This window comes from Fundulus heteroclitus, unplaced genomic scaffold (genome assembly GCF_011125445.2).
Source record: "Fundulus heteroclitus isolate FHET01 unplaced genomic scaffold, MU-UCD_Fhet_4.1 scaffold_37, whole genome shotgun sequence".
NCBI classification, from domain to species: domain Eukaryota; kingdom Metazoa; phylum Chordata; class Actinopteri; order Cyprinodontiformes; family Fundulidae; genus Fundulus; species Fundulus heteroclitus.
Window position 1 is genome coordinate 2,352,594 of NW_023396781.1, and position 20,279 is coordinate 2,372,872.

General features: G+C 41.4%; 1 protein-coding gene across 1 annotated transcript in view; it reads left to right on the forward strand.

Moving 5' to 3' along the window:
• Window positions 1–20,279, forward strand: part of ttc27 (tetratricopeptide repeat domain 27) — a gene marked incomplete at its 3' end in the record, with an annotated part of 176,843 nt that overhangs the window by 129,288 nt on the left and 27,276 nt on the right.

Here is a 20,279-nt window from a genome sequence, read left to right on the forward strand (position 1 = left end):
AACCACAGCTCTATTGTTGACCTGATTTACAGCTGGAATTACGGCCAGAATAAGTCCCCTCTTCTGTTCCCTTCTGTGTGCTTTTACTGCTGAGCAGGCGTGGAAAGTTCCGGTCGATCAGTAGTTGAAGACAAAAATATGTAGTGGTATCATTTGTATGGAGAGCTGAGACTTTGATATGATAACTAAGTAAAAATCTAAATTAGAGCTCCTCAAAATGGTGAATCCCAATCTTTTGAAAATATCAGTGTGCAGCATTGTAATTTCCAAGGATTGCTTGTTCAGTAGGATACTATATACCAGGCCAGCTGACAGCCTTGCCTGTCACCACCACACACACAAACACAATGTCTGTGTCCACGGTTTCTTTCTCGCTCTGGCAATCCCACAGAAAGCTTTCTATATTTTATGTTGGGTATGTTCTATGTAATTTAGTGCACTAGTTTATCTTTTTTCAACTTAGTAAGAACATCCAGCATCCAGCCTTCCAAATGAAGGCATTTTTTGAGCTGCTGTTTATCATCCAGTCCCTATCATTTTTTGGCCTTCCATTGTGGAAGGCAGAATACGTCAACTACTTTGGAAATTGTGGAGGAGGGTGAAAAAACTCAATAAAAAGTATCTCTTGTTATTCTGCCGTCCTTCTGGTAATCCTAACCAACCTGAAACATTTTGTCTTATTTACTGGGAGGCAAAGAATGTCTTTTTAAACGTTGTTTGTAAATGTCTGGTCAAAACTGTATTCAGGTAATTAACTGCTAGTGTGGAGTTTCTCTGAATGTTATGCTCCCCTTCACTGGACCACAGACCTTGCAAAAGTACTTCATTCTACAGGAATGTGTTGGTGATAGGCTTGGCCATTTATTCAAATAATTTTAGTTACACCTCATGCATAATCATCTTCTGTTTCAGAACATGAAAAACTTTGTTCCTGCTTGAAGCTACATTAACTCCTGGTAACACGGGTCAGAGCATAATCAGCTCAGTATCTGCTGGGGGAGATTAGTGCAGCCCACTCAATCAGAGCACACACAGCTGGATCTCTGCCCTTAGGGAGTTCTCGCTGCGTTTTCGGTGATGGAGCTGTGGGAGCGTTTAATACCCAATACTTCTTTGTCCAGACAGGGCCGTTTCTCACCCTGGCTCTGCTGCTTTCAGCCCACACTCACACAGTCTGAGACACACTGGGCCAGTAACTCAGAAGAGTTAATCTGCGGTTTGATCTGGAATGAACCATCGGCTGGGTGTTGCATCATCTCCTTCCAGCCCTTTATCACTTCCTGGTGTGTGGAACACCCCGCAAAACGCATGAACGCACACGCACGCATGCACGCACACACTTGTGCTTTATAGCAGAGTCCTTTTGAGTCAGTTTGCTCTAAAGGAGCACAGAGTTTATTAGAATCAGTACCGATGCATTGCTGTTCCTCTTTAACAACACACTCATTAATTCTGCTGTCTATCAACTGATTGGTTGGTTTGAAACTGAAATGATTTCTCAACTTTATTAAAAATTCTCCAGCTCAGAATGAGGAGAAGAAAACCCTGTAAACCATAATTTTTACATTTTGTAAAGGAGTGGACATTATAAAGACATGAATAAACAGGTGTTAACTCATTCATTACAAAGACAAATATACATTGCTGGATTAATTCAGAAAGTCAACATTACCAAGTTTTAATTCCTTTCTATTTTTCTTAAAGCATCTCCATGTAAATTTTGACCCAACGGTTAGCTTAATTTGAGATATAGTAAGTGATTTTTAAGGTCAATATGCGGAACGTGGTTGGCACGTATCGATGTTCCATGCAGGCTGCCCTTCTCAAAAACTTGCAGTAATTCCTCATACTGAGCATGCATGAAGTGACAGTAGAGAGGAAAACTCCCCTTGAAAAAGAAGAAACCTCCAGCGGCACAAGAACCGGGCTCAGTGTCAACGGCCATTTGCAACGACTGACTGGGTGTTAGAGAAGATGGAACACACACACACGCACGCACACACACACACACACACACACACACACACACACACACACACACACACACACACACACACACAAAGCACTGATTTAGGAGCAAAAGTAAAAGGGTAATGGCAGACTAGCTTCATTGTGATTTTTATCTAGGAAAAGAGCACAAAAAAGAAGATAAGCTCTGAGCCAGTGAGCAAGTGGATGAAAGAGAGCACATACGGTTAGTTACAGGAAAAACTCAGCCAATAGCGATGTCTGGAAGAGAAACAGGACTAAACAGTGAATGACAGGGCCAACTGTATCATCTATAGGAGAACATCAAGTTGTTGGCAGCAGTAGCTCAGACACCATTCGCTGCTACACCTGGAGGTCGGTTCTATAAAATTAGTTTTCAAAAGCCTGCTGCTATGAACTCTGTGGTTTTCCAACAGATGGCCAACATTTCTATGTTCTGTGCAGTCCAGGGCTGTTGAAAGCCTCAAATAAAGCAGCTTTCTGGGAACCAGTTAGACTTCCTGGTACTCCTGGAGCTCCTCATTGCTCTTCTGCAGAGCTCCAGAGATTTCTCTCAGGAACAATCCAACATAACGTCTGCCTGTCGAAATGTTAACAAAACATCCGTCTGAAACATTTGTTTAGATGCAATTTCTGCGATTACTTACTTTGTACATTTTATTATTTTAGTGTGCTTTAATGCTCACGGTAGAATTTCTCCAAAAGGCCTTAGATTCTTGTTAGGCGGCCTTAACCTGATATCAAGTCTAAGAATGACATCAGTACTGGTTCTGATGCCCATATTGAGTTGGATCACCCTGATTTCTAATATGTATGCATATACAAGTCAGACTTTGCTTCAGCCAGTCTCAAACATGTGTCCCTGTCTGGATTGATGCTGGTTTGTCATCTGGAACATCTTATGTTGTTGGACCGCTCTGACCCTTTCTGTAATCCACCTTGCACTATCACCACACTTCTTGGGTTTCCTGACAACACGAACTGTAGGATTCCACATCTATCATGAGACCCATCAGTTCTAAACATCCTGGCTGAGAGAAGTTGTTCCAGTGTTATTTAATCACATCGTTTATCTTTGTTTTTTTATTCACATTGATTTTTGAGGAATGCTGAATGTGTTATGTTGGGTAAAATGATTTAACCAACAACAGCTTTTATGTGTAAAATGTCGCCTGTTCAGGCCAGACTCATATCAAGCTGACAGTGCTGTTTATAAAGCATAATTGTTTTTAAAACTCACTCAGACCATAAGAAAGGGATAACATGGGCGAATCGTAGCACTGCTCTATAGACTAACCTCTAAAAATACCGGCTCTAAGTCTTTTGTTTCAATATTCATTTATATAAAAAGTATGAACATGAGGCTGCAGTCAGCATGTAAGGAAAGTGTTCTGTTTGTTTGAGCCAGGCTCAGGGTGCAGATGTGCAGACATGACCTAAGTGCTGATTCTGATCCCTGGTTTGGCTCTCAAACTCCCCAGATCCAGAGCTCTTGGGCATTCTGCCAATTTTCCTTTATTTAATTACACCATTTTTAGTCTCTCCAATTAGATTACCCAGCTTGCTTCTGGCTTATAATGAAAGTCTCCTTTCCCCCATGGTCCTGCTGTGGTCCTAGCCAATAGTCCATGTTATACTCTGACTGAGGTCCAAAGCAACAAGGTAATTTATTTGTCTGAAATGATTTGGTCTCCGTCCAATGTTGTATCTCCTGTTTCCACTGCTGTCTTCGTCTTTCTCCCACAGACACATTGTAGGACACTGTAATGTTGTTGGACAATAGAAATATTTAATATTACTCGGCGGTGCATATTGTATTCCAGCTCTGAGTTTTGATGTGGGCCTGGATTAACTCCAGGGCAGCGGAGGAACAGAATGACCTTTGTGAATATGCAATGGTCATGTCATGGTTCTGTTTTCTAGACTGCTCTCTCTACACGCTTCCTGTTTTTCTCTGCAGTATTGAATGATATGTACACGTTAATCATTTTGGCTGAACCTCCGATAAGTCTTCTGTGAGGTACCTGCACTGTTTGTGTTTTTACTTTTACTCTTCCTATAAAACGAGGCCGCTCCAGAGACTGCATAGCATGTTGTTAAAGCCCTGATCTGCTTTGATTGATGATCCAGCCTCAGCTAAAATCGCTCGCGATCCCATGTTTGCAATGCTGGAATTCAGATTTAAAATAAACCTAAAACTGGAATCAAATAAATCTTCAATAGATGAGCTTTGAAAATAATTTTACAGATTTGACATATTATAAACAGATTAATATGCCTAAGGGCTACATTAACATGTCTAAATTCTTATTTATTTTTTTAGCATGTTGACTTGTTTCCTAAATCAAATAATTGCAGAAGCCTACACTAAAAGAAATGAGGAGATACAAGAACAATGTAGTGAAATAAACTGCAAACAAGACTTGCTTATACTTCTCAAAAACAAATTTGATTGACTAGGAAAATTACATCTAAATTTGTTTAATGGATAATATTTACCCTCCAGTCCTGCAGGTGGGGGCAAGAAGAAACCACAGGCCAAACAGAAAAGGAAGACTTAGAAGCTGTATCCTGCTGTCCCTACCTGATCTGTACCATAGACATAATATAAGAGTAGGCGCGTCATTGGGCGGGTTCTGCCTATGCTGCGATGCGTCAGAGCGTCCGCCATCTTTAATGTGGCAAATCTGCAGTTACTCAGTCACTTAAACAGTATCAGAGGGACTTTAATCTCTGAATATACTTTGTATTCGTAGTATTTTTGTTTTTGTAATATTACAAGTTTATTTTCGTATCCCTTTAGCTTCATTCTCCTGCATTTATTCTCGTAAAGAATAAAAATATTTAAAATAATCTAACCTGGCCCTATTACTCCAGGAGTGAAATAATTCTGCAAACTGTGACTATTCTGGAAATGTTCCCCGTTAATTCTCATAGTATGACGTTTTTCTCATAACATTATCGCTTTTTTGTTTGTTTGTTTTTTTAACTTTATTGACCTAGGACTTTTTTTTTCTCATTATTAATTTTACCTCTTTAATACTCCCCCAAAAAGTCTGTTCCTAAAGGTTCACATGTGACACGGTTTTATGAAATAATGAAGACCACAATGTTTAGATTTAACAAATTGATCCTTATATTCATAACACACACACATATATATATATATATATATATATATATATATATCTATATATATATATATATATATATATATATATATATATATAGATAGATAGATAGATATATATATAGATATATCTATATATATAGATATATATATATATATATATATATATATATATATATATATATATATAGATATATCTATATCTATATATATACATATATAGATATATATCTCCATCAATGTTTGATCGGATACCTTGGACCCTTGAGGCTCCGATGAAATTAGTTCCTCTATCAGAGCGGATGTGCTTTACTGGTCCTCGGATTGCCAGGAACCTTCTCAATCCATTTATGAAACTGGAGGTATCCATAGATTCTATAACCATCAGTTCCAGCTCTCCTTCAAAGACTTCATGCTGAACAGTTTTGAGGATGATTGTAGTGCTGCGTTTGAGAATATCCACTGATAAGTGTGGGGAACACAAATGCCAGCCTTTACGCTCAGTTGAGAGATCATCCTGTTCCTTTGAATGATGTGAATTAAAGCCCCAACCGCTTTAACAGCTGTTCTCCAACATGAAAAACGCTTGAAACGATCAGATCCAAGATGCTGAGACACCACTGTTGACAGAGTTGTCACTTCCCTTATTTCAGGATCGCGTTCTGGCTCCAAAAGCTCAAATGTTTGCTCTACAACTGATGAGTCTGTAGGTTTGGACAAAAAAGCTGGACCAGTGAACCGTATTGTCTCTCTCAAAGATTCTGCTGGGACAGGTCGTGTTGCAATGTCTGCAGGGTTGTGCTCCGTGTGCATATATTGCCATTGCTGTGGCAGTGTGCTACGTCTGATCCTTTGGACTCAGTTGTGAACAAATACATGAAATCTCCTTTTCTCATTGTAAACGTAACCCAGAACAACTTTACTGTCTGTGTAAAAGGTGACTGTTGTGAAATGGATGTCAATTTCAGAGACAATAACCTCAGACAAATTCACTGCCATAACTGCAGCACAAAGCTCCAGTCTGGGTATAGTGTATCCAGGCTGTGGAGCAAGTCTTACTTTACTTGCTATCAAACCTGTGTAGCATTTTCCCTGTCCATCCACAGTCTTTAAATATGCAACCGCTGCCACTGCTCTCTCTGAAGCATCTGAGAACACACAAAGTTCCGTGTGCTTAGCAGCAGATGGTGGCACATGTGTGTAAGATCTAGGGATCTTAAAGTGCTCCAACCCTTTAAGAGTGTTTCTCCAGCTTTCCCACAGCTTCTCTTTTTCTGGGGGAAGTGGAGCATCCCAGTCCGGGGGAGTCTGTGGTGAGTTCACGAAGAAGTGCTTTACCCTGAACGGTGATAGGAGACACAAATCCAAGTGGGCCATACAGACTGTTTATAGTAGAAAGGATTCCACGCCGAGTGAATGCTTTCTTCTCTTGAACTTGGTAAGTAAAACTGTCTGAATCCAAGTCCCACAGCAAACCCAAACTGTGTCGCATTGGCAGATTATCGGAATCAAGATCCAGGTCTTTCAGGTTTGTAGCATGATCCTCACAAGAAAAGGCTTCATAACCCTTTTACTGTTAGAAGCCAGCTTATGTAGCCTTCTCAGAAGGCTGATGGCATCCTCTGGAGAAGAAAGAGATTTCAGGCCATCGTCCATATAGAAATCACGGACAACAAACTGTCTAGCATCTTCTCCAAAATCCTTTTGACCGGCCTCTGCTGCTCTTCTAAGACAGTAAATAGCTACTGCGGGGGAAGGGCTATTTCCGAAAACGTGCACCTTCATGCGGTAATCTGTTACCTCTCCTTCAGGGTCGTTATTCTTGAACCAGAGAAACCGGAGAAAATTGCGGTCTTCCGGTTTCACAGTGAAACAGTAAAACATTTGCTGTATGTCTACTGAAAAGGCTATTGGTTCCTTTCTGAACCTCAGAAGAACCCCGATAAGGCTATTATTGAGGTCAGGTCCTGTCAAAAGTACCTGGTTTAAGGAAAGTCGGTTATGCTGTGCACTAGAGTCAAAGACAACCCTTATTTGAGATGGCTTTTTTGGATGAAAAACCCCAAAGGAAGGCAAATACCAATGCTCCTCGCCGGGTTTCAGTGGAGGTGCCTCTTCTGCATGCCCATTCCTAAAGATCTTTTCCATAAAGTCGAAGAACTGCTGTTTCATCTCAGGTTTCCTTCTAAAATTTTGCTGCAGTGAATGGAGTCGCTTGAGTGCCTGTAAGCAGTTGTCTGGAAGCCGTGGTCGCCATGTCCTGAAAGGAAGAGGAGGGACCCAGTTGTTCTTTTCATCCTGGTATACTTCTCTGTCCATGATAGTAAGGAATTAAATGTCCTCTATTGAAGGAGCCTCCAAATCATCATCCTTTGTTTGGTGAAAGACATCAACATTAGAGCCTGCACAAATGATGAAGCCTTTGTTTAAAGAAGAAACTGAGATGTGGTCATCACAGTGATATTGCTCTTTAACTGTGTAACTCTTTGGACATGGCTCAAATAGAGAGGGGCGTCCATTTTTTAAGATGTTGGTAGCCTATAACAGGAAGTCACCACAGATGGCTTATGAACATCTCCAATGCATACATCACCAACAATCACCCAACCCAAATCCAGTTTTTGGGCATATGGTGCATTATGCGGGCCATTTACTTGTTTTGTAGCCTTATGTACTCTGATAATGTCTCTGCCTAATAAGAGCACAATAGGGGCTTGCTCCTCAAGCTTGGGGATATACTTTGCAAGGGGTTTCAAGTGGCTATGGTTCAATGCCACTTCGGGTGTCGGGATTTCCGAAAGATTATTTGGGATCTCGTTACACTCAATTAACGTTGGTAAAGAGAGCTGAATGCTGCCATCGTTAGCCTCGACCATGAAACCACGAGCCTGTCTGCCTTCTGTCTCCATAGTTCCTGCACAGGTTTTCAGGAAATATGGTGTGGCTATCCCAGATACATTGAACAGATCAAAAAATTCAGACCGTGCAAGTGATCTATTACTTTGATCATCCAATATTGCATACATCTTAACTGCAGCCTCGGGACAACCAGCAGGAAATACTTTCACAAGACTTATTTTAGAACAGGAATGTCTGGAGATCTCCTTGCCACAGATTTTGGTGCATGTCGTGGAAACAGCCTCTTCCTTCTTGACATTTATTCTCTCCCCGCCGTTCTCTGATATAGGAGAGTCTGGGGTGTTCGACCACGGTGCAGTCCCTGGATGTAGGACTGTAATGTGTTTTTTACTTCCACACTCTGTACATATTATATCTTCTTCACAGTTCCTTGCCAAATGTAGAGCTTTGCAACACTTAAAGCAAATCCCATATTTCTTTAGAATTGTCTTTCTTTCTTCAACGAGCATCCCCCTAAAAGTTCTACATTTAGAAAGAGGATGAGATTTGTTGTGTACCACACAATATTTGGCTGGATTATCTGTTATGATGGATCTACTTGCAGATGGAGCACTGGATTGAGCAGAGCCACATTGCAGTCTTAGTAAAAACCCCAGTCTTCAGTACAGCGAGAGGCTTATGACCATCAGTTCTCAGGACTTGCCTATGGCGCTCAGTTGAATCATTATTCAATGTCGTCAGCATAAAACTAGGATCAGTCCTCATCTTTGCTTGATTACACACAAAGTTCACAAAGAGGATAGAGAACCCTGTGTTCCTCTTTATATTAAAATCCTAATGTTAGCCACTTTTCTTGTAAATAGAATGGCAACTTCTGCACAACAGGATTAATACCACGTGGCGTGTCTAAGTAACTCAGACCTAATAGATCACCATCCACCTTGGCTGCCTCTATCTCCATTAACAAATCTCCAAGTTCTCTTAATTTGCGATGGTCTTTATTAGAGATTTTGGGAAAACTCTCCAACCTTTTGAACAAGGAGTTCTCAACCACCTCTGAAGCCCCATAACACTCATTTAGTTTATCCCAAACTGCCCTGAGTCCATACTCAGGGTAATTCACATGCACTGTTCTTATACGTCTAGCATGTTCTGCTGAGTCTTTCCCTAGCCATTTAACTAAAAGATCAAGCTGTTCATTGGCTGAGAGGTTTAAATCTCTGATTGCACTCAAAAAGGATGCTCTCCAGGCTCTAAAGCACTCTGGACGATCATTAAACTGTGTGAGACCTGTGGAGACAAGCTCACGCCGTGCAATAAATCTAACAAGGTCTGACATGCATTTACTTTCATCACCTTGACTCATTTGCGGACCATCATTGGTGTAGCAAGCATTCTGTGACAAAGGCAAGTTGTCAGTCCTGTTTCTATAATCTGTCCTACTGTAGAAGGTGTTCGTTGGATTATCCAAAGAATTTGTGTTTTGCTCAATTTTTGGCATAGATTTTCCATTTAATCTTGACGGCTTTGTGAAGTGGTGATTGGATCTCACTGCCATGGTTAGATTCTGAGCCTGTGTTGTTATGGTAGGTTCTGGTTTTGGCTAAACTGGCAATGCCATTCCTGGTGCACAGACTCTGTGGTCAGAGTCATGTATAGTTCCATGTTGGGTTGGTTGCATTTTAGGCATGCCTTCACTTTGGATAGCTCCCTCTACATATTCCTTTGTGCGTGATTCTGAATCCTCATTTGGAACGTCTATTTCACTGATGGTCTCACTATGCTGTTCCACAGCTGACTCCAAGACTTCTGCTTTAGCCTCTGCAGCTGCAGCCTTTTTCTGAGAACGAACTTTATCCAGTGAAGCCTCTAAATGTGTTTATTGAAGCTGTTGATGCCTCAAGCTCTGCTTGTTGTATCCTCAGTTTAATTTCTTTCTCAACAAATGCTGCTTCGGCTTTCACTGCTTCTGCTTCTGCACGTGCCAATGCTGCAGCTGCTTTGCTGGCTGCCGAACTTGTAGACTGCGTAGATAAGCTTGTGATGCGTGATCTTGTTTTAAGACATCCTGATGTGGAGCTTTTCCTTGACATGACTAAAGCGCTTTGCTTACTTTTGATGAACTGGGTTTTCCAGTTGACTAGTTCTTCTCATGTAGAAGGTGGTCTGCCAGAAAGTGTTGTTTTACTGTCATGTCCTCAACCTCCAGCGCCTTGCTGGAGTTGACATTCAGATAAACTCCTCTCCAAAATGACCACACAGACAAGAGGCTTTGCGTTGACTCTCTACTGAAGCCAGTTGGAGTAGGGTAAAACTGAGAAACAAACATACAAACACTCAGAAATACACAGTAGCAAACAATGAAGCACAAAATACAACAAATTGCTCCAGAAAATACAATTAGCTCAAGCATTGCTTTATACAAATGGCTGCATCATTCTTCATCAACAAAATATCCATTGCAAAATTCAATACATACCAACAGTGCTTTCAAAGACCAACCAAATCGAAGTTGCAGTGTCACTGAGAGAAAACCATGCTTTGTATTGTCCTGCCTGGTCAACAGTAAGAAGGAAATACGAAACGGCTCCAGCCCCCACAGCTCTGCCCAAGTAATCTCACGCTTGGGGAGGTCCCACTTGGTCTAGGCTCCATGGGAAGATAGCGCCACAGCCTTTGACCTTCGCCCTTCCTCCTCCATACTTCTAATCTCCTCCTGAATCATTGCTCTTCTGTCCCTGGTTCTGGCCTTACTCCACTGTTGGAAATGGGATGTTCCAAGACCCTGTCTTCCTGTGCATGGTGCCCCAATGATGTCACGGATCCTCAGCATACTTTCCGCCTGTGCGACCGTTGACTCAACTCCCCACTTGCGGCCGGATCTTGTGACGATCCCTGCGTGTCTAACTTGGTCATCGTGGGAGTCTCTGTAGGTCATGACGACTCTGCACTTGGCAATTTTAAACTCCTCCACCATGGATGTCAGAGGAAGTTGAAGTTGTCCTGATCTTATATACAGGCCTACTGAAGTGAAGCTTGGAGGAATTCCCAGCCACTTCCGGAGATACTTGTTGACATTCCTCTCCCTTTTTCTCGCCTCTCTGCCTGTTCGGACGCTTTTTTCTCTGCTCCCTGCTTGCTTGCATTTTCCTGCCTTTTACTTTTTATCTCCTTTTTATTTCTTAACCAAAACCACAGAAAGTTGGATTTAGTTATTTTATTTTACTTATTTTTTCATTTTGATTTTGAAAAGATGCCTACCTTCACCACAATGGACTTTGACAAGCTTTTTACAGAAGATGGCTGTTATGGAACTGAAAATCTGTCGACTCGAAGTGAATTATGATGTAAACGCCGCGCATGAAAATGAAACAACCCTGCCTGTGATTCCAAACGGTGACCACCAGCCCAGCGACTCAGCGAACAAACAGTTCCCTAAGGAAAATTAGAATCCCTGGACCACTCTGGGTGCAAGACCAAAGGATCAACGAACCCCACACCTAGACAAAGAAAACTAGCCGAGAGAGACAGAGAGATGTCCCAAGACAAGTGAAATAACAGCGGGCTGTTCTCAAAACAGTGGCCTGGTGTCTGATGTTTCAGACACCCTTCCAAGGATCTTGAAAGAACGCCCGACCTTGGAAAAACTCGTAATACAAGCTGAAGCCCTGGGCGACGTCACCCGGATAAGAAAATCAGAAGTATTGAAAGAGGATTATATTTGTCTGTTGAACTTAGTCGATAGCCTTAATGTCAAGGTGTTTCTCAGCAGCCCTCGCGTACCCAATAATTGTGGAGATGAGATTTTTTCCAGAATTCTGATGCTAAACAAATGGCTGGAAAAAACATGGAAACAAACAACTGTAACCTTCATAGACAACTTTAACATCTTTTGGGATAGGAGACATCTGTTCAGCGACAATGGTTTCCATCTAAATAGGTCAGGTGCAAAACGGCTGATTTCAAACAACTTCTATTCTGTGAACCATGCACCATCAGCTTTGTTCCAAAACAAAGGTCAACCAGTGCCAAAACAAATAATAAGCCCAGTACAGCCGGAACAAGCCAAGATAAAGATGGCCAGAAAGATGACACAGAAAGAGGCTTTGTCAGAGCTACAGGAGGATTCATCCCAGATCTCAGCAGGACAAAGAGAGGACCTGTTATGGTTGAGTTTTGGTTTGGCTTTGTTTTTCTGTTATTTTCATTTTTTCATCTCTTTTGGGTTAGGTTTGACTTTATTTATTGTTAGTTTTCAGTCATCAGTTATTTTCTGTCAATTTTCACTTCACCTCCTCAGCAGTCAGTCACACCTGATAATCATTTACCAGTCAAGTAGCCAGACCCTTGTTCCACCTGTGAAGTGCTCTATTTAAACCTCCCTCTGCCTTCAGTTCAGCACTGGGCTGTCATCATTCCACACCTCTCCATGCCAGTCCCTGTTTTTGCCTTGGAAGAGTTGTTTTTCTTGTTTAAGGTTAGTCCTGCCAGTTTTCTATAGACTCTTACTTTGCTGTTTGTCCCTGGAGAAGTTCTGCTCTGTGTCCTGGTGTCTCCAGAGAACTGCTAACTGGACTAGCCACCCTGGAAAGGCTCTGCTCTGTGCTCTGGTGTCTCCTAAGTTCTGCTAACCTGACTAGCCGCCCTGGAGAAGCTCAGCTCTGTGCCCTGGTGTCTCTCAAGTTCTGCTAACCTGACTAGCCGCCCTGGAGAAGCTCAGCTCTGTGCCCTGGTGTCTCCAACGAACTGCTAACCTGTTGTGGCTACGGGGCCTGCTAGCCGAGCAGTACTAAGCTTTCCCTGCTGCCTGGATAGTCGTGACTCTCTCTCACTCCGGGCCGTCAGCTCCTGCCATCACATTCATCCCTGACCTTCTGCAGTCCTGAACCTCCGGTCTTCATCACTCACCACCCAGCATACTTCCTTCAATAAAGACTCAAACTTTTAGTCCCGTGTGTGCGTCCTGAGTTCATCGGTAAACAAAACCCTGACAGGACCAAGAACCTCCATCATCACGAACACAACGTTCCAGACTGCACCCACCTCCCCTCCTTCTCCACAATGCCCAGAAGTTCCTTTTCTGGATTTTTCTCACAACATGAACAAAGTATTTAAGATTGGCCTACAGATGACATCCTCTCCACATAGCCATTCTGCTGTGGTTAAACCAACATTTTCCAAAGGCCTCAAAGCCTCCGATCCTCCTTCTCTACGTATCACAGAACATTCTGGTACTGAGGAACTCCAAATTACTTTGCTGTGATACAGACATGACAGTTTCCAGCATCAGCCTGGGCCTTTTGCCGGAGATTATGGAATATCTGTGATGATACGTGGCAGAAAGAAGAAAAACAAAAGGATAAACAGGAACAAATACTTAAAAGTCATAAACTGTCAGATGCGACCTGTCACAGAGACATCATCAACCACTAAGTCATATAAATTGGGTTAATGATTCACTAAAGTATAAAAAGTTGTTTTTGGGAAAATTCAACTCTTTTGAAAGTTTGGCTCTCCAGGTAAAGAGTCCGGTACGAACTATGTTTCTGAATGTTTAACCCAGGCCTCCTAAGTCCACATCAAACTTTTTTTTTTTTTTTTTTTTTATCTTTATTTTTTAAATGAGCATCAGTGATACATTAAATGATTTCGATTACAAGAGACATGATACTCATATTTATATTTTAACCCCAATCCCAAGAACATGTTAGACACCAATCCAAACAAAAAAAATAAATAAATAAATAAATAAATAAATAATTAAAATAAATAAATAAATAAATAAAATAAAATAAAAAATATATATAAAAAAAATAAGAATAAATAAACAAAAATAAACGAATATAAAGATTACATACAAATATATATCCCAGTTTATACACAAATGAGCGTACATAACAAAAAGGGCAAATATCTCGGCACTCCCGCACCGAGGCTGGTACACATGGGTTCAATCATAAATACAGATACAAACGCAGAATAACTGCCAGGGGATTATTAAGTGGGCACAGTTTTGAGTTTACTTAAGTGTGTCAGTATTGGACCCCAGATAGAGAGAAATTTGTCCTTGGACCCCCTTAGAGTATATTTTATTTTCTCTAAATGTATGAAGTGTGTCAAGTCACTAAACCACAAAGATGCCTTGGGTGGATTTTTGGATTTCCAATGCAATAAAATTCTTCTGCGTGCAAGCAGCGTTGTGAAAGCAATTATATTTCTATGGCCTTCTCTTAATGTTGAATCTCTTCTATCTGTGGCACCGAATATGGCCATAGCTACGTTGGGCTGAAGATTAATACTCAATGCTTCTGACAATGTTTTAAAGATGGTGGACCAGTAGGTTGCCAGGGCTGGGCATGACCAGAACATATGTGTTAAGTCAGCAGGAATGTTTCGGCACCTGTCACAGTTTGAATCTGTGTTAGGATATATTTTAGCCAGTCTTGCTTTGGAATAGTGAATGCGATGTAGGACCTTAAATTGTATTATGTTTAGCTTGGCACAGAAAGTGCTGTTGTTTACTCTTAGTAAAGCGTTCTCCCAAATGTCCTTTTCCAAGTCCTCCCCCAGCTCAACCACCCAGTCTGCTCTGATCTTATCTAGTGTTGTGTTTTTAAAAGAGGATATGCAATCATAGATTCTGGAGACCAGTCTTTTAGAATTAAACGGCGATTTTAACAGATCATCCAGACCAGAAGGTGATGATATGTATGGAAAGCTGGGATCATGGTGTTGAAGGAAGTGGCGGACTTGGAAATATCGGAATAAGCTAGACTGAGGGAGGTCAAATTTGTGTGATACATCTTCAAAGCTTGCAAAGATACAGTTTATGTATAAGTCCTCAAAATTATGAATGCCACGTCTCTGCCAGAGAGTAAATTCAGAGTCGAACTTAGTTGGGAGGAAAAGGTGATTATTGTGTATGGGACCCAGATGGAGAAGGTTTTTAAACCCAAAACTCTGTCTAAATTGAGCCCATATTTTGAGAGTGTTTATGACTATAGGATTGTTAGTGTATTGTGAGAAAGGGAGGGGTAGGCTGGAAGTGACCAGGGCTCTGAGAGAAGTGGAGATGCAAGATACAGCTTCAAAGTGACACCAGTCTGTATCGGGAGTGTGGAGCCAGTACATGATTTTTTGAACATTTGAGGCCCAGTAGTAGTGACATAAATTTGGAAGGGCTAAGCCACCTTGGTTTTTAGGCCTCTGTAACAGTTCTAATCGTATTCTAGGCTTCTTCCCATTCCATATGAATGAAATTAGAGCCTTATCAATAGACTTAAAAAAAGACTTGGGGAGATAAAGTGGGATACATTGAAACAGGTATAGAAACCTGGGTAGCACATTGATTTTGATACAGTTTACTTTTCCAGCCAAGGAAAGGTAAAGTGATTTCCATTTCTTCAAGTCTAATTTAATTTTCTCAAATAACTGACAGAAGTTTTCCTGGTAAAGATTTTGCATATCCCTTGTAATATTAATACCCAGGTATTTAAAGCCATTTTTAGACAAATGAAACGGCAGAGCTCCTTCCTGTATTTGAAGAGCCAAGTCATTGACAGGATAACATTCACTTTTACTGATATTCAGTTTGTACCCAGAGAGGGCGCCAAACCTCCTCAGGGTGTGGATAATATGAGGAGCACATAAAACAGGGTCAGATACATACATTAGCAAGTCATCAGCATAAAGAGATACCTTATACTCTCTCCCCCTCCTAGTGATTCCAGTAATTGATGGTGATGTTTTTAGAATAATAGACAGGGGCTCTATGGCCAAGGCAAACAACAATGGACTGATTGGACAGCCCTGACGGGTGCCCCTTGATAGCTGGAAATACTGTGAGCGTTTACCATTTATGACTACACAGGCTTTGGGAGAGGTATATAAAAGTTTAATCCACGAGATAAGATTGGGGCCATATCCGAATTTCTTTAAACATGCAAATAAATATCCCCATTCTACCCGATCAAAAGCTTTCTCTGCGTCCAGCGCGATAACCACTTCAGGTACCGCGCTGGACACAGGAGAGTGGATAACATTTAGGAGCTGACGAATATTTGTAAATGAATGCCGGCCTGAAATAAAACCAGTTTGGTCAGCAGATATCACGTCCTGCATTGTGGTTTCAAGGCGTAAGGCAAGGGCTTTGGCCAAGATCTTCACATCACAGTTTAGGAGGGAGATGGGTCGGTATGAGCCACATTCTTTGCTGTCTTTACCTGGCTTAAGTAGGAGGGTAATTGATGCTTCAGTCAATGTATGCGGGAGTTCAAACTTTTTTAAGGATTTTAGTGACCTCCTGTCTGTAATATGTGTTGAAGACTTCAACTTTCATGTTGACAACCCTGAAGACAGAAGTGCAAAAGAACTGTGTGACACACTTAGAAACTTTGTTTTAACTCAACATGTTAAACAGCCAGCACACAAACGGGGACAGATTTTAGACTTGATCATCACTAAAGGTCTAGAGATTTCACAGGTCAACGTAACTGATGTTGCCCTATCTGATCACTTTTCTGTTACCTTTGAAAGCATCATTTCCAGTGACTCATTTAGCCAAACGGACATCGTAAGAAAACGCACCTTTAAGCACAATGCCACAGAAACCTTTATTCAAGCTTACTCTGCTACTTCAACCCTGGGCTGCAACTCAGTAGATGAGCAAGTAGATAACTTTCATTCTAAAGTCTCAGGGCATCATTGACTGCATTGCTCCAGTTAAAGTGAAAGTTCTTTCCGGGAAGAAAAAATATCCTTGGAAAAATCCTCCAGCAGTTAGAAGTGAAAAAAGGGAGTGTCGAAAAGCTGAACGCAGGTGGAGAAAGACCAAACCGCAGGTTCACTATGACATCTATAAAGAGAGACTTTACAGATATAACTTACAATTGAAAAATCTTGAAACCCAAGAGAATCTTCTTCTCAGAGATCATCAAGAAAAACATTAATAATGCTTGTGTCTTATTTTCCACAGTCGACAGGTTAACAAATCCTCCTGTGTCCGTGGCTTCTGAACTCCACTCCACCAGGGCCTGCAATGAATTTGCTAACTTCTTTACTGAGAGAATCCTAAAAATTAGAGGATCACTTTGTACTACCATATCAACACCAGAACCAATGCTGTATTCAGCTGGAAATATTTGTGACAAAATGTCCCAATTCAGCCAAATAAACCACAAAAGCTTAGAGCAGATCATACAGCAGCTAAGTTCCTCCTCCTGTTGCCTTGATGTTCTACCCACACTTTTCCTTAAGAAAGTTTTACCTGTCACAGCGTCTGATTTGACTCAGATAATAAAAACGTCCCTTCTGTCAGGTGTTTTACCCCAGTCCCTAAAAACAGTAATTATCAAACCACTGCTTAAAAAGAACAATTTAGACAAATTTCTACTCCAGAACTTCAGGCCCATCTCAAACCTCCCCTTTATCAGTAAGATTACTGAAAAAGCTGTGTTTCAACAATTAAACATCTTCTTAACGACCAGCCGCTTTGACGTTTTCTAGTCTGGTTTCCGTGCTCACCACAGTACAGAGACCGCCCTTATTAAGGTGTTTAATGACATCCATATAAATACAGATTGTGGAAGAACCACCGTGCAGGTTCTATTGGACCTCAGAACCACTGTGCTGGTTCTATTGGACCTCAGTGCAGCATTCGATACTGTCGATCACTCCATTCTGTTAGAGCGCCTGGAGAACTGGGTCGGCCTCTCTGGTACAGCTCTCCACTGGTTTAAATCCTACTTAAAGGACAGGGACTTTTTTGTATCAGTAGGTAACTTTACATCAAAGACGACAAAAATCACAAGTGGGCTTCCCCAAGGGTCCATCCTGGGTCCCCTCCTCTTCAATATCTACATGCTCCCTCTAGCCCAGATAATAAAAAATAACAACATCAGCTACCATAACTATGCAGACGACACACAGCTCTACATCACCATGTCACCAGGTGACTATGAACCAGTTCAGCCACTGAGTAAATGCCTAGAAGAAATCAATGCCTGGATGTGTCAAAACTTTCTTCAATTGAATAAAAACAAAACAGAAGTAATAATCTTTGGACAAATAGAGGAGAGATCAAAAGTTAGCACACAGCTTCAGTCACTTCAGCTAGGAATCACTAATCAGGCCCGAAATCTGGGAGTAATGATGGACTCAGACCTGAACCTCCAAAAGCATCTAAAGACAATTATAAGGTCGGCTTTCTATCACCTGAGGAACATTTCCAGGATTAAAAGACTAATGTCTCAGAAGGATCTGGAAAACTAATCCATGCATTTATATTTAGTAGAATTGATTACTGCAACGGTGTTTTCACAGGTCTGCCTAAAAAGTGGATCAGACAGCTGCAGCTGATCCAGAACGCTGCTGCCCGCGTCCTCACTAAGACTAAGAAAGTAGAGAACATAACCCCGGTTCTGAAGTCCTTCCACTGACTCCCTGTATCTCAGAGAATAGAATTTAAAATACTTCTGTTAGTCTATAAATCCCTAAATGGCTTAGCACCTAAATACATCACAGACGTGTTATCAGTGTATCAACCCTCCAGACCACTCAGGTCTTCTGGCTCCAGCCTGCTCTGCATACCTAGAACACGAACCAAACACGGAAAAGCAGGATGTAGTTCCTATGCTCCACTTATCTGGAACAAACTTCCAGAAAACTGTAAAAGTGCGGAAAGCCTGAGTTCTTTTAAATCAACATTAAAAACACATTTGTTTAAAATTGCCTTTGAATATTCTAGTTAAACTGTTTCACTGTTTTTAATGTTCTTTTTTGTTTCTACATTATATCCCTACTTGCTTTTATTCCTATATTTTAATCATGTAAAGCACTTTGCATTGTCTCTGTACTGAATTGTGCTATATAAATAAATTTGCCTTGCCTTGCCTCCATCCCTTCCATGCTATTCATCGGGGCCTCATACACAGTCAGTAACCATGTGAGCCTTGGCAATAGCCCGTATTGATAGAGCCACGCTTTAAATTTCCCTGGAAGTCCTGACTTCTCGATACTCCTCAACCATTCCTCTGTCTGCTTCTCTGTATTGAGAATGTTGTTTCGATCGGCCAGTGAGCTATCAAACCACTTTCCGAGACACTTAATTGGGTTTTCCTCCACTGATGGAATCACTTCCCCTTGCACATGCAGTCTTGTTGGTCACCTTCCCATTTCTGATCACCATGCTTCGGGATTTCTTTGGCTTAAACCCATGTTACCATTTGGTCCAGAGCTGTTATCACCCATCTCGCCTCCACATGGGTTCTGGTTGTCACAGTACGGTCATCCATATAACCCCTTATTGAGGGTTGTTGGATGCCTGACTCCATCTTTGGGCCCTTTGCCTCCTTTGCTGCAGCTGTTGTCAGCAAATTCATTCCCATGACACAAGGATGGGGGAGATTGTGCAGCCACACTGCAAAAACGGAACTAAAAATGAGTAATATTTTCTTTAAATGAGTGAATCTGTCCTTGATTTGAGCAGGTTAATAAGATGATCTGCCAATGGAATAAGACTTTTGCTCTTAAAATGGGAACAACTCATCTCCATCATCTTATTTCAAGTACAGGATGTCTAATTATCTTATTTTAGGGGTCAAAATACTCATTCCATTGGCAGATAATATTATTTACCTGCTCAAATCTAGGACAAAAACACAAATTTTAAGAACATTTTACTTATTTTTAGATCCGTTTTTGCAGTGCAGTCACAATTCCCTTTTCTAGGCTCTGCCACGAGTTGTAAAATGGGCTGCCTTGAATCGCATCTGGATTCCACTGAAGTAGCTGGTGATCATTCCCTTGATGTGTTGAGGGATATGGTAGTGGTCTAGTGCTGTATGGAATAGATCTATTGGCATTGGCCAAATCCAGCCAGACTACTGTAAGGTTGCCGTTTCTGGTCTTGGCCTCCCAGATCATCTGAGTGAGAACACCTGTGTGATCCAGTCATCCAGAAAAGCCTGGAATTCCACCTTTTTGAATAGCTGTGTTGATGTATTTGTTCTCGGTCATATAATGGGTCATCCTCTTGGCCAATACAGAGAAGAAGATTTTACCTTCCACGCTAAGCAGTGATATTGTTCGAAATTGCTCAATGGTTGAGGAGTTCTCCTCCTTTGGTACGAGACATCCTTCTGCCCTCTTCCAGCACGGTGGAATGGCACCCTTTCTCCAAATTCTTCAGAACAACTTCCACAACCTCTGAAGAAGCATTGGGCACTTTTTATATGCCTTGTGGGGTATACCGCTTGGGCCGGGGGCAGAACCTGACCTGGCCCTCTTCACTACCTCCTGGACT